General features: G+C 41.4%; 1 pseudogene; it reads right to left on the reverse strand.

The window, feature by feature from the left end:
- Window positions 1–13,567, reverse strand: part of LOC118829454 — a 44,119-nt pseudogene that overhangs the window by 18,465 nt on the left and 12,087 nt on the right.

The raw sequence follows: 13,567 nt of genomic DNA on the forward strand, positions 1-13,567 counted from the left end.
CCCCTCTTCCCTTCCAACAGAGCTGCTTTTTCTTGCCACTTTTATGTGAGATAATTTACCACATTCTATCTTTCCCTTTCTCCCTCTCTCAGTATATTTCTCTCTCACTCCTTGAATTTATTTCATTTTTTTAGATATCATCCCTTCATATTCAGCTCATCCCGTGCCCTCTGTCTATATTCCCTTCAACTCCCCTAATACTGAGAAAGGTCTCATGAATTACACACATCATCTTTCCATGTAGGAATGTAAACATAACAGTTCAACTTTAGTAAGTCCCTTATGAATTCTCTTTCTTGTTTACCTTTCCATGCTTCTCTTGATTCTTGTATTTGAAAGTGAAATTTCTATTCAGCTCTGGTCTTTTCATTGAGAAAGCTTGAAAGTTCTCTATTTTATTGAAAATCCGTATTTTGCCTTGGAGCATTATACTCAGTTTTGCTGGGTAGGTGATTCTTGGTTTTACTCCTAGCTCCTTCGACCTCCAGAATATCATATTTCAAGCCCTTCAATCCCTTAATGTAGGAGCTGCTAGATCTTGTATTATCCTGATTGTGTTTCCACAATATTCAAATTGTTTCTTTCTGGTTGCTTGCAGTATTTTCTCCTTGACATGGGAACTCTGGAATTTGGCAACAATATTCCTAGGAGTTTCCTTTTTGGGATCTTTTTCAAAAAGTGATCAGTGGATTCTTTCGATTTCTATTTTACCCTTTGGTTCTCAAATATCAGGGCAGTTTTCCTTGATAATTTCTTGAAAGATGATGTCTGGGATCTTTTTTTGATCATGGCTTTCAGGTAGTCCAATAATTTTTAAATTATCTCTCTTGGATCTATTCTCCAGGTCAGTGGTTTTTCCAATGAGATATTTCACCTTGTCTTCCATGTTTTCATTCCTTTGGTTCTGTTTTATACTATCTTGATTTCCTCATAAAGTCACTAGCTTCCACTTGCTCCAATCTAATTTTTAAGGTAGTATTTTCTTCAGTGGTCTTTTGGACCTCCTTTTCCTTTTGGCTAATTGTGCCTTTCAAGGCATTCTTCTCCTCATTGGCTTTTTGGAGCTCTTTTGACATTTGGGTTAGTCTGTTCTTTAAGGTGTTATTTTCTTCAGTATTTTTTGGGTCTCCTTTAGCAAGTCATTGATTTGTTTTTCATGGTTTTCTTGCATCACTCTCATTTCTCTTCCCAATTTTTCCTCTACTTCTCTAACTTGCTTTTCCAAATCCTTTTTGAGCTCTTCCATGGCCTGAGACCAATTCATATTTTTTTTGGAGGCTTTTGATGTAGGCTCTTTGACTTTGTTGGTTTCTTCTGGCTGTATGTTTTGATCTTCTTTGTCACCAAAAAAGGAGTCTAGAGTTCAAGTTTGAGTCTGAGTTCATTTTTGCTGCCTGTTTATGTTCCCAGTCAACTACTTGACCCTTGAGCTTTTTGTCACGATATGACTGCTTGTATAGTACAGAGTACTTTCTCTGAAGCTTTAGGGTCCAAGCACCGCTGTTTTCAGAGCTACTTCTACTCCACTGTCACCCCATGCTCTGTCCCAGCAGTGCTCCTCCTCCCCCAAGAACCAGCAACCAGGACGGCAATATAGATCCAGCAAGAGAATCTGCCTTTGTGCCCACAAAGCACTCCTTGCACTCTTGCTCTGATCTGGAAGCAGCTGATGCTGGAGTTCTGGAAGCAGCCTCAGGAGCTTCCTGTTGCTGCTACCACCACCACCGCACCACCTCTTCCACCGCCAGAGCTGGCGACCAGACCTCTAAACCGTATCCTGCAGTTTCCCCCAACCTGCTCTTTGGCATTTGTTGGTTGAGAAGCCTGATAACTGCCACAGCTCACTGTTTCATGGCTCCAAGGCCTGTTCCAGCTGGTTGATTCTGGGTCTGGTCTGTCCTGGTGCAGCCCATGCTGGACTGCCCTCCGCTCCACACTATCATGTGATGGACCTTTCCTGGTGACCATCCAGCCTCTCCTGGGCTGGAGACATGTTTCCCTCTGCTATTTTTGTGGGTTCCACAGCTCTAGAATTTGTTCAGAGTCATTTTTTACAGGTGTTTGGAGGGATTTGGGGGAGAGCTTAAGCAAGTCCCTGCTTTCTAGCTGCCATCTTGGCTCCACCCCCCTACAAATAATTTTTAATAAGTAAAGAATCCATATATTGGCCAAGAGGTCTAGAATCCATTTTTTGAGATCCATGGGAGTGTATTAAAATGAGGGATAGTCTAACTCCTTTTAGGAGTATTTCTTTTTTTTAATTTCTTTTTTATTTTTAGTTTACGACAGTTCCACAAGTTTATCAGTTCCCAATTTTCTCCCCCTTTCTCTCCTCCTGCCCCCCCAAGATGGCATGTAATCTGATATAGGTTCTACATATACCTTCACATTAAACTTATTTACACAATAGTCAAGTTGTAAAGAACAATTATAACCCCTGGAATGAACCATGAGAAAGAAGAAATAAAACCAAAAAAGAAGAAAAAAAAGAGCAAATAGTTTGCTTTGATCTGCATTCAGACTCAGTAATTCTTTCTCTGGATGTGGACCACTTTTTCCATCATGAGTCTTTCAGGGTTGTCTTAGAACCTTGCATTACTGAGAAGAGCCAAGTCTATCAAAGTTAGTCACCACAGATACCGTATGTCTGATCATGTATAACGTTCTCCTGGTTCTGTTCCCCTCTCTCAGCATCAGATCATGTAAGTCTTTCCAGGTTATTATAGAAGTCAGGAGTATTTCTTAAAAGTCAACTATATTAGGATAACAAAGCTCTTTCAACAAATGTCTCAAATTGTAGTACTTGGAACTCCCTCCTTTTTACTCTTTAATCTGACTTTCTTCATGGCTACCACCACACCTGTAGTCTCGTGTCATTTATAACACCAAAGCACCTTCCCCAATTTCCCTTGTCTTTGAATAGTACTTCATTACTATTCAATATGCTGGAGACTCTGTGGAGGCTGAGGGGGCAGTCGTGACAGTAACAATGTCTTGTATACCTTTCTGCAGGTATCATCTGGGGGTATAGTGTGGCTCAGTGCTGAATGACCTGGCCCTTTAGTATGATGCCGAAAACCCTGGATGGTCCCTTAGTCCCATCCCTGCCTTGTGGCAGCAGCCAGAAGGCGGAATGTAAGAGCACAGGTGACTGAACGTCAATACTGAGGCGGAGTGTGTCCACTTTGGAAAACCACAGCATTTGAGAATTAATCAGAGGAACTTCGAATATTTAGCCTAGAAAAGAGAAGATTTCACGAAAACGTGGTCCCTGCCTTTAAGTGTTTAAAAGGCTATAATGTGAGGAAGGGGTAACCTTACCTCAGAGGGCAGAACACAGAGCAATGGGTAGAAGATGAAGAGATAGATTTCAGTTTGGTGGAAGGAAACAGGCTCCAGCCTGTATAAGACCTGGGTGAGTGGTGAGGGACTGTAATCCAGGGAGGTGGAGGGGGGGAAGGGAACAGGAAGACTTAGATTCTAGTTGGCACAGTGGATAGAATTCCAGATCTGGAATCAGGAAGACTCCTCTTCTGAGTTCAAATCCAGCCTCAGATACCTACTAGCCATTTTACCCTGGGCAAATTGCTTCACCCTATTTGCCTCAGTTTTCTTATCTCTAAAATGAGGTGGAGAAGGAAATGGCTAACTACTCTAGTATCTTTGCCAAGAAAACCCCAAATGGGGTTATGAAAAGTCAGACATGACTGAAAAAATGAACAACAACCAGAGATGCAGCTGTCCTTGTAGCTAAAGTGCAGAATTTGGATGGAATGAGGACATCGATGTTTAAAACCCACCTCAGGCACTGGCTGTGTAGACTTGGGTGCATCACAACTTCTGGGATTCTCAGTTTCCTCATTTATAGAATAGACTCTGTAATATTTATACTACCCACCTCACAGGGTTGATATGAGGAAAGTGCTGTAGATATTGGAGTTGTTATAATTATAGTCATTATAAAGGTAACAGTCAACTAGATTTCTCAATTCAACCAATCAATCAGAGTACAGACTAGGTGTGGGCAAGACTTAGGCACCTCTACGGAATGAACCAGTCATCCTTCCCCACTTACAGTGACTACCTGGAGCTGGTGGAACACTTCTACTGAATCAATCATTTCAATCAAACAATGACTTGAATAGTTCTGTGAAGACCTTGAAAGCCATTGCATAGAATGGAGTGAAGCTTCATAGGATGTAGAGTTGGATTGGCTAAAGAAACTTGGTCATGTTCTGTGAGTTTGGCATTAAGTAGCAGCCCAATCCAGATTCTAGGATTACAGTATCTGGCCAGTAAGTGATGGAAGCATCTTCAGCCAAGCCCCTGAAAAGAAATTCACTGGGGAGGGGGAGAGAGTGGAGGAGGAAAGTACCTCCATCTATTCTCCCCCTTGCCCTGAGCATGACCTTATGAACTTTGGAGGGTCAAAGGATTTGGAATTCTCATCAGCATCCTAGCAGCATTCTCCGGGGAAAACAAGATGGCAGTGTCCAAATCAGGAACTCAGACAAACTAAAATACTAAGAAAAGGCACTTTGGGGTCTCTACAAGGAACTTAGCACAAAGCTATACTTTACCTAAAGGGACCATTTAAATTTTTTAATAAATAATATTTTATTTTACCCACAATTACATGTAAAAACAAGAGAGATTTTTAAATTCAATTTTATTTTATTTTCAGTTCCAAATTCTCTCATTCTCCCTCCCTCACTCATTCAGAAGGCAAAACCCCCCAAACTCATTAAAATATGTGTAGAAATGCAAACAAACTTCTGCATTAGCCATGTCTAAAACAAAAAGAAAAAAAAAGAGAAAATATGTTTCAGTTTGCACTCTGAGTCCATCAGCTCTCTATGTGGAAGTAGAAAGCACCCTCAGAATGGTTGGTCACTGTGTCGATCAGATTTACTTAGACTTTCCCAGTCGATTTTCTTTACAATATTGCTGTAACTGTGTGTATCATTCTCTTGGTTATGCTTACTTCACTCTGTATCAGTTAACACGGATCCTCTCAGGTTTTCCCCTTCATCATTTTCTTATAGTATAATAACATTCTATCACACTCATACCCCATAACTTGTTTAGTCTGTCCCCAGCTGATGGGTAGTTCCCATTTCTTTGCCATCACAAAAAGAGCTACTAGAAATGTTTTTGTACCTATGGGTCCTTTTCTTCTTTCTTTCATATTTTTATGGTATAGACCTACTTACTAGTGGTATCACTAGGTCAAAGATCACAACAAATTTCTGAAAAAAGCCTGATTTCCTATATATTGTCTATTAGTATAATATAAGGACACAAGCCATTACTCAATGGTTAAATGGTCAGGAGATAGAAATAGGCAGTTTTCAAAACAAGAAAAATGCAAATAATTAACAACCATGTGAAAAATACTCTGAATCACTCATAGCAAGAGTAATGAAAATTAATAGGCTTCTGAGGTTCCAGCTCACACCCATTAGATTGGCAAAGAGAACAAAAAAGGATAAGGGCAATTGTTGGAATAGGCATTGGATACACAAATTCATTGTTAGTGAAGCTGTGAATTGGTTCTATCGTTCAGCAAAGTAATTTGGAACAATTCCCCAAATGACACATACCCTTTGGTCCAGTAATACCACTATTAGACATACACCTTAAAGAGGTAAAAAGAGCTAAAGAACTCACATGTACACACACACCTTTTTGACACAGCAAAGAAATGGAAGCAAAGTGAGTGTCTGTTGATTGCGTAATGGTTGAAGAAACTATGTTATATAAATGTTAGGGAATTTTTTTGCCATAAAAAATAACAAATATGACAGATTTAAAGAGAACTGAGAAGGCTTGTATGAACTGATGCACAGTGAAGAACAGGAAACCAGGAAAATATTGTGCACAGTTAGCAGCAATATTGTACAATGAACAGCTCTGAATGATTTAGCTATTCTCAGCAATACAATGATCCAAGACAATCCCAAAGGATGAAAAATGCTATCTATGTCCAGAGAAAGAACTGATCGAGTCTGAATAGAGACTGAAGCATGCTATCCTTCCTTCCTTCCTCCTTCGTTCCTACTTCCTTCCTCCCTCCCTCCCTCCCTCCCTTCCATCCTTCCTCTGTCCCTTTCTCCCTCCAACCCTCTCTCTTTCTCTCTCCTCTTTCTTTTTTCTTCTACAAAATGACAAATACAGAAAGATGTTTTACATGATTATACATATACAACCCATATCAATTTGCTTACTGTCAAGGGGAGAGAAAGGAGGAAGAAATAGAATCTGGAACTTAAAACAAAAAAAAAAATAATGTTAAAATTGTTTTTAAATGTAATTGGGGAAAAATAAAATATTTTTTAAAAATAAAGTATTTATACCTTTTGGCAGAGAGGTAATGGATTAGAACAGGAGTACTTTGTCCAGGGTTCATGAACTTATCTTAACATTTTTTGATAACTATATTTAAGTATAATTGGTTTCCTTTTTGAGTCTTATGCATTTCATTTGGAACATTTAAAAATGTTATTCTAAGAAAGGATCAATAAAGTTTGCCATAATGACAGGGGAAGTCATGAGTTAATTAACATAAAATAATATTAAAACAAAATAAAATAGTATATTAATATAAAACATTAATTATTAAAATCTAACATAGAATTTTAAATAATAATTAGGACTTACCTAATGCTTTAATGTTCATAAAGCACTTTACATATTTTTATCTCATTGGACCCACCCAACAACCCAGAGATAAAGGTACTGTTATTATCCCCATTCTATAGGTAGGGAAACTAAGGCTGAGAAGGGTTAAGTGACTTGTTCAAGATCACTCAGCTAGTATATAAGGCAGGATTTGAATTCAGATTTTCTTGACATCAAGTCCAGCTCTCTGTCCAGTGGACAGCTGCCTTAGAAATACAACTAGAGTGGAGAAGTCAGAATCATAACTGTAGGCTTTTCAAACTGAGGCAAGAATTCCCCTCGATAACATCTAAGACAGGTAGTACTCCAGGCCGGTTGGAGATCTAATAAAAGGTAGAAAAAGAAAGGTCTAGGAGTTAGGTGGTAGGAAGACAGGGCATTCACAACTTCCTAAGGCAGTCCATTATACTTTTAGACAGTGTTAGATTTTTTTCCCCTTTCTTTTAACACCCAAGTGGTTTCCTTAGCCTCATATTGGAGATCCAGCTTCATGTTTTCTTTCCTGTCTCATTCCTCACCATTAAAATTAATGGAAAGTGTTGGGTTGGATTTCAGCAGACTTGGACTACAATCCTGGATCTGCCACTAACTTGTTGTGACCTTGAGCAAGTCACAAAATAACAGAATCACAGAATTTGAAAGGGACAAAGAGCCTCAGAATTCATCTGGTCCAGGTCATCTAGTCCAGGAACGCCCACTATAACAAACGCAACAGGTGGTCATCCAGCCTATATTCAGACCAAGAGGCTGAGGCCCTGATGCATTAAGCATCACCTCCCCCCCCCCACCCCTGACATCCCTCTGGAACAATTATTTAAAGACTAGATTTTTGCTGATGTCTACGATTTCCCCAAAGGGAGAGAAAGGAGAAAGGTACTTCAAAGACAGTATGAATCAGATATGGGACAGGTGTTTTTTTTTCTTCAGTATTTTTTGGGTCTCCTTTAGCAAGTTGTTGACTCATTTTTCATGATTTTCTTGCATCACTCTCATTTCTTTTCCCAGTTTTTCCTCTACTTCTCTTATTTGATTTTCAAAATCCTTTTTGAGCTCTTCCATGGCCTGTGAGCAATTCATGTTTTTCTTGGAGGCTTTTGCTGTAGGATTTTTGACTTTGTTGTCTTCTTCTAGTTGTATGTTTTGATCTTGTCACTAAAGTAAGATTCTATAGCCTGAGTTTCTTTCAGCTATGTGCTCATTTTCCCAGCCAGTTTCTTGACTTTTGAGCTCTTTGTCAAGGAATGACTCTGCTTCCAGAGCAGAGAGTGCCCTATCCCAAGCTTCAGGGGTTTTGTGCAGTTGTTTTCAGAGGTACTTCTAGGCACCTGTAAATTTTCAGTTCTTCTAAGGTGGTTTTTTCACTCCTCTCCTGGCCTGTGCTCTGGTCTGTGAGTGACCTCAAGAACTCTTTTCTGCTTTGGAACTGTGCGGAGGATTCCCTCTTCACAGCCACCACAAGCTCTGCCACACCAGCACTCCTCCTCATACCAGGACCACCACCCAGGACTGCAACCCAGATCCAAGCAGGGCAAAGGAAGAGAATCCTCAGTGCCAGCAAAGAGATCCTTGCAATCCCATTCTGATCAGCCGCTTGATCCCCCCACTATCTGTGGGCCTGAAGCCCCAAAAGCAGCTGTTCTCGCTGTCACTGCAGCTGCCACCTCTGCCACTCTGGGGCTGGGGCCCAACCACGCTCTTCTCTCATCTAGGTCCAACAGAGTTTTCCCACTGATTTGCTCAGTTGTCTTTGGTGTCTGTGGGTTGAGAAGTCTGGAAACCACCACATCTGCCAGTGATTCAGTGCCCTGAGGCCTGTTCCAGCCCCATCTGTGCTGGTGTGCCCCACACTAGATTGTGCTTCTCTCCCAGCCTGGCAGATAGACCCTTCCCCTGGAAAGGCTATCTTGGGATGGAGATTTGTTTCACTCTGTCATTTTATAGGTCTACAGCTCTAGAATTTGTTTAGAATCATTTTTTTACAGAGATTTGGAGGGGTTTGGGGGAGAGCTTAAGCAAGTCCTTGCTTTTACTCCGCCATCTTGGGGAAAGGTGTTGTTGTTCGGTCATTTCAGTCATGTCCAGCTCTTTGTGACCCTTCTGGGGTTTTCTTGGCAAAAATCCTGGAGTGGTTTGTCATTTCCTTCTCCAGCTCATTTTACAGATGAGGAAATTGAGGCAAACAGGGTTAAGTGACTTGCCCAGAGTCACACAACTAGTAAGTGTCTGAGGCCAGATTTGAACTCAGGAAGATGAGCCTTCCTGATTCCAAGCCCAGTGCTCTTTACACTTTGCCACCTAGTACTTTTTTGCCAAAGATACGCTGAACACATGCTTTTGCCATGGACAAACTTAAACACATGGAAGTAATACACCTCTGTTATATTCTCCTGGGTGGTGAATACTTAAAATTTATCTGAACATAAAGCATTTTGTGGGACATGTGAGTAGATATTTTATATTTCACCTTGGCACTGCACTATCCTCCTCACAGTAGAGATCTTCTGGCAAGTCAGGCCAGGGCTTGGACTCATCCTCTTTTTGGTGTCCAGCTACTCCAAGAACTCTGGAGTAGTTGTTAGATGTTCTTCTTGTCATTAGTTGGCTCCAGCCAAAGGACCCAGGACTGCGGAACCTCCTGAACTCATAAAGTGACCTTTAAGCCTGGACACGTCCATCTCAGGATCCATATTCATTCACCTACAATCAGGACAGAACAAATAGAAAAGACAGTCAAAAATCCAGGATCAGGCTCACCAAGGCAGGACATGTGCTTGTATCTGCCTGGTGTTTGGGGTGAAGGATAGGGTGATTAGTCATTTCCTCATCCTGCATGAAAGCAGCTGGAAACAGCAGTTGACAGAAGCAACTAGGGGAAAAACATAGCCATATGTCCTTGTAAAATGAGCGCTGGACTTGGAGTAAGGAGTATCTGAGTTCAAACCCTGCCTTAGACACTAGATGTCTGACTCCCAAGTTTTTCAATTTCTCTTAGCTTCTGTTTCCTCATACATAAAATGAGCAGATTGGATTTGATGGTCTCTAAAGGTCCCTCCCAGCTCTCAGTCTCCGATTCTATGACAATAGAGCAGGAGAGGGTAGATTACTTGTTTTTAAAACTACATTGAATCATCACTCTTCCCTTTTCAATGCTCTTCAGCTTATTGAACCCCAATCCTGATGTTTTGGGGGAAAATTTGCTTAAGTCTAGGTTTTGGCTCAGGTCTGGGGTCTCCCCAAATGGAGGAGAAGAAAGGTATTAAATGTCCCATGGAGTTGAGTATGGGACAGGCATTTCCTAATACAAAAGAAATGCCAAATATAAATTATCCACAATTATACACTTAAAGGAAGTCTTAAATCAGGATTCAATTAATTAACTTATCAACACAGTTATTAAATCTCCTCCTTACCCCTACTTTTACCCCTTGCCCCTTTGGAAGGTTAATGTTTAAATCTCTTCAGAAGCCATAACCTGGAACGTAGTCCATGATAAAAGATGATTTATTTTGGAGGTAACAGGCTCTGTGATGTCATTGGTTTTGGGAATTCCCAGTGAGAAAATTCCTTCTACCACATCTGCTCTGCAATTTATGGTCTTAAAGTTATATGAGGGCACTGAGAGCTGAAAGTGACTTGCCTGGGGTCAATATGTGTTAGAGGCTGAACGTGAGCCCAGGTCTGCCTGACTGGCTGGCTCTCTAGCCACTACAACACACTGCCTCTTTGAAATATTTTTTCCTGTGTTTGTGTCATATCCTTCAGCTAGACTGTGAGTTTCCTGAGGGCAGAACTTTTTGTTCCCACAAATGGGCTAAGTGCCAGGATTCGTACATGAGAGTAAGACTGTTAGCTCTTAGCACACTGCTCAGCATTTCTGTTCGCAGAAACATGGAGGGGAGTAATATGGGAGAAGACCAGAAAGGTAGGGAGGGGGCCAAGGAGTAGAGAATTTTAAATGTCAGACAGGAGTTTACCACCATGGCTATAAAATAGGTCTGGATTGTAGAGTGAAGATTTTCCATTTCATAGGCTTGTAAATTAGAGCTAGAAGGCAGTATGAGGTCATTGAATCCAACTTTGTATCTTATAAACAAAGAAACAGAACTTAGCAGCAGCAGAGTGGGGTTTTTGATTCCAGTGCAGAACCATTTTTACCACATCACACTGTTTTCTCAGCCAGTATATGGGCTGTGCCAGTATATCCTGGATGAATTGGATAACCTCCTCCAACAGCAAACTACGTGGCAACTACCTCTCAGGAAGAAACACATGTAAGGATAGAATTATAGGCAGAAAAATGTGACAGTACTGAACTTAGAGACAGGTACCCTGAGTTCAAATCCTGCCCCAGACACTGAGCAAGTTAGTTAATCTTTCTCAGACTCGGTTTCCTCATCTATAAAATAAAGATAATAATAACACCTACCTCAGAGGTTTGTAATAAGGAATATGTATGAGAAGTACTTCACAAACCTTAAAATGCTACATAAATGTTAGTTTTTGTGAAAAGAAGAGGTGACTCTGGGGACTTAAAAGGGGCGTTTAGGTGGTAGGATATTACCTATAATCTACTTGATACCACTATGTTTTTTTTTTTGGAGGGGAGAAGGCAAGGGGATTGGGGTTAAGTGACTTGCCCAAGGTCACACAGCTAGTAAGTATCTGAGGCTGGATTTGAACTCATGTCCTCCTGACTCCAGGGCTGGTGCTCTATTCATTGAGCCACCTAGCTGCCCTGATACCACTGTGTTCTGTCTCCTCTTTGGTTAAGGGAAGAGGCAAGATTGTAATCACCCCCAGAGATGTGGGGTGCAATTGTAGGAGGTTTAGGGTCAAATCCTGCCTCTGACACTTAGGAGAGCTAATGTGATGTTGGAGTTGAGGTGGGCATTCATTAGGGACACTTCCATCCAATGCCACATGCTCTGGCCCCTTGCTAAGAGACATTTAGAAGCTCTTGGCTGGTCTTTTGGTCCCTATGATGGGCAAGTCTGTTTCAAAGATGATTCAGTGATTGAACCGGCAAGAGCATATCCTCGTGAGGTCAGCTCAAGGAGAAAAGCTCCTCCTTCATTTGAGCTAGCCTGTTTGTTGGGATGTCAACATCAGATTTCCCTCAGACTTCCTGAGTGGGGGATGGGGCAGAGAAGGATTCCCCTCCCAATATCTTCCCCAACAACTGCTATAGTGACTACCACAAGGCAGCTGGAATGTGTGCTTCCTTGGAGCTGGACCTCAAGTCCCTGGCTAGCTCTTCTGTTTGGTGTTTCTTTCCTTGAGTACGTGGCAAAGACTGAATAGCAATTGCTAAATGGATGTGGATGAATTTAGCTTTGGCAGCTACCTCCTGAGTTCTTGGGAACCGAACTGTGGCATGTAGTGTTTCCTGAAACTTACTACCTCCTTCTTAGAGCAGACAACTACTACCAGGAAGATGAGCCATGCCCCGAAAAGCCAGAAAAGCTTTGACATTGAGTCAAGCTCAGACAGGGAAGACTAAAATAGAAGTGAAATATCTTTCTCTCTCTCTCTCTCTCTCTCTCTCTCTCTCTCTCTCTCTCTGTGTGTGTGTCTCTCCATCTATCTATCTATCTATCTATCTATCTATCTATCTATCTATCTATCTATCTATCTATCTATCTATCTATCTGTCTATGAAATCAGCTATCCCATGGGCCTCTCTGAAGTATTTTCTGTCTGTAGGAAATAAGAATTTAATCTTGATTTGGTTACATGGTGTGATGGTTGGCAGGCTAGAATCTGCACCCAGTGAACTGAGTTCAAATTCTGATGTAATGTATGGTTCTGAGAGGTAGTGTGGTATAGGTGTAGTAAAGAAGGCACTGGATTTGGAGGCAGGAGGAGCTAGGTTCAAATCCCACCTCCAACACTTATTAACTGTGTGACACAGGGCAAAGCATTTAATGATAACAACAGCTAACATTTATATAGTACTTCAGGGCTTAGAAAATGCTTTAGGTATATTGCCTAATTTGATCCTGTGAACAACTCAGATGAGGAAACTGAGTAGCTAGTGCCTGAGACAGGATTTGAATTCAGGTCTCGATAACTCCAAGTCTAGGGCTCTATTCGCAATGCCACCTAGTTGCTTCACTATACCTCAGTTTGTTCATCTGTAAAATGAACAGGTTGAATCTGATGGCCTCCAAGGGTCTTTGTAGTTCATTACCAGGGTCATTCTCAAAGCCTTTTCAGGCTGGTAGGACCTGAAAGAGCTTGAGCTCCATTTTTTCAGGCTTTTGAGAATCCAGGGTCATCTCACCATGATGAACATAGGAGAACTTCAATGGTAGACATAAGAGTCCCCCCCTTTCCCTGTTTAATTGTGCTGCAGGGGAAAGAAGATTGGATTTGGAGCCTAAGGACCTGGGTTCAAATTCTACCTCTACCACTTAGTAGCAATGTGACTAGGCAAATCACTCCATTTCTCTCAGCCTCTCTTTGTCTGTAAAATAGGTGAAGCCGGGATCTATGACCTCTAAAGTCTCTCCTAATTTCAAATCTATGATCAATAGTCCTACAGAATCTTAAAATGCCTTAGAATTGTTAGAGGGAAGGAGAGATGTCTCGGCTGTGACACTAAGGGTTTGGGATATAGGACAAGGGAATGGGGTTCAAGGAAGAGCATGACTTTAAATTGATCATCATGGTGACATATGGAAATGGAAAAAACCCAAGTCAGGTTCCTTCCATGCTCACTCCCCCTCCCTGCTTAGGGCAAGTCTCTCTTGCTACAATTTAGTTGTAGCAGAGCAAGCTATGAGAATAGGAAGGCTGGGGGTGGCAACCACCCCAGAAACAGAAGTCTGGGAGTGAGGATGCCACATTGGATGTCACACCAGAACACTAGTACTATTCGGCTTGA

This window comes from Trichosurus vulpecula, chromosome 8 (genome assembly GCF_011100635.1).
Source record: "Trichosurus vulpecula isolate mTriVul1 chromosome 8, mTriVul1.pri, whole genome shotgun sequence".
Classification (NCBI taxonomy): Eukaryota; Metazoa; Chordata; class Mammalia; order Diprotodontia; family Phalangeridae; genus Trichosurus; species Trichosurus vulpecula.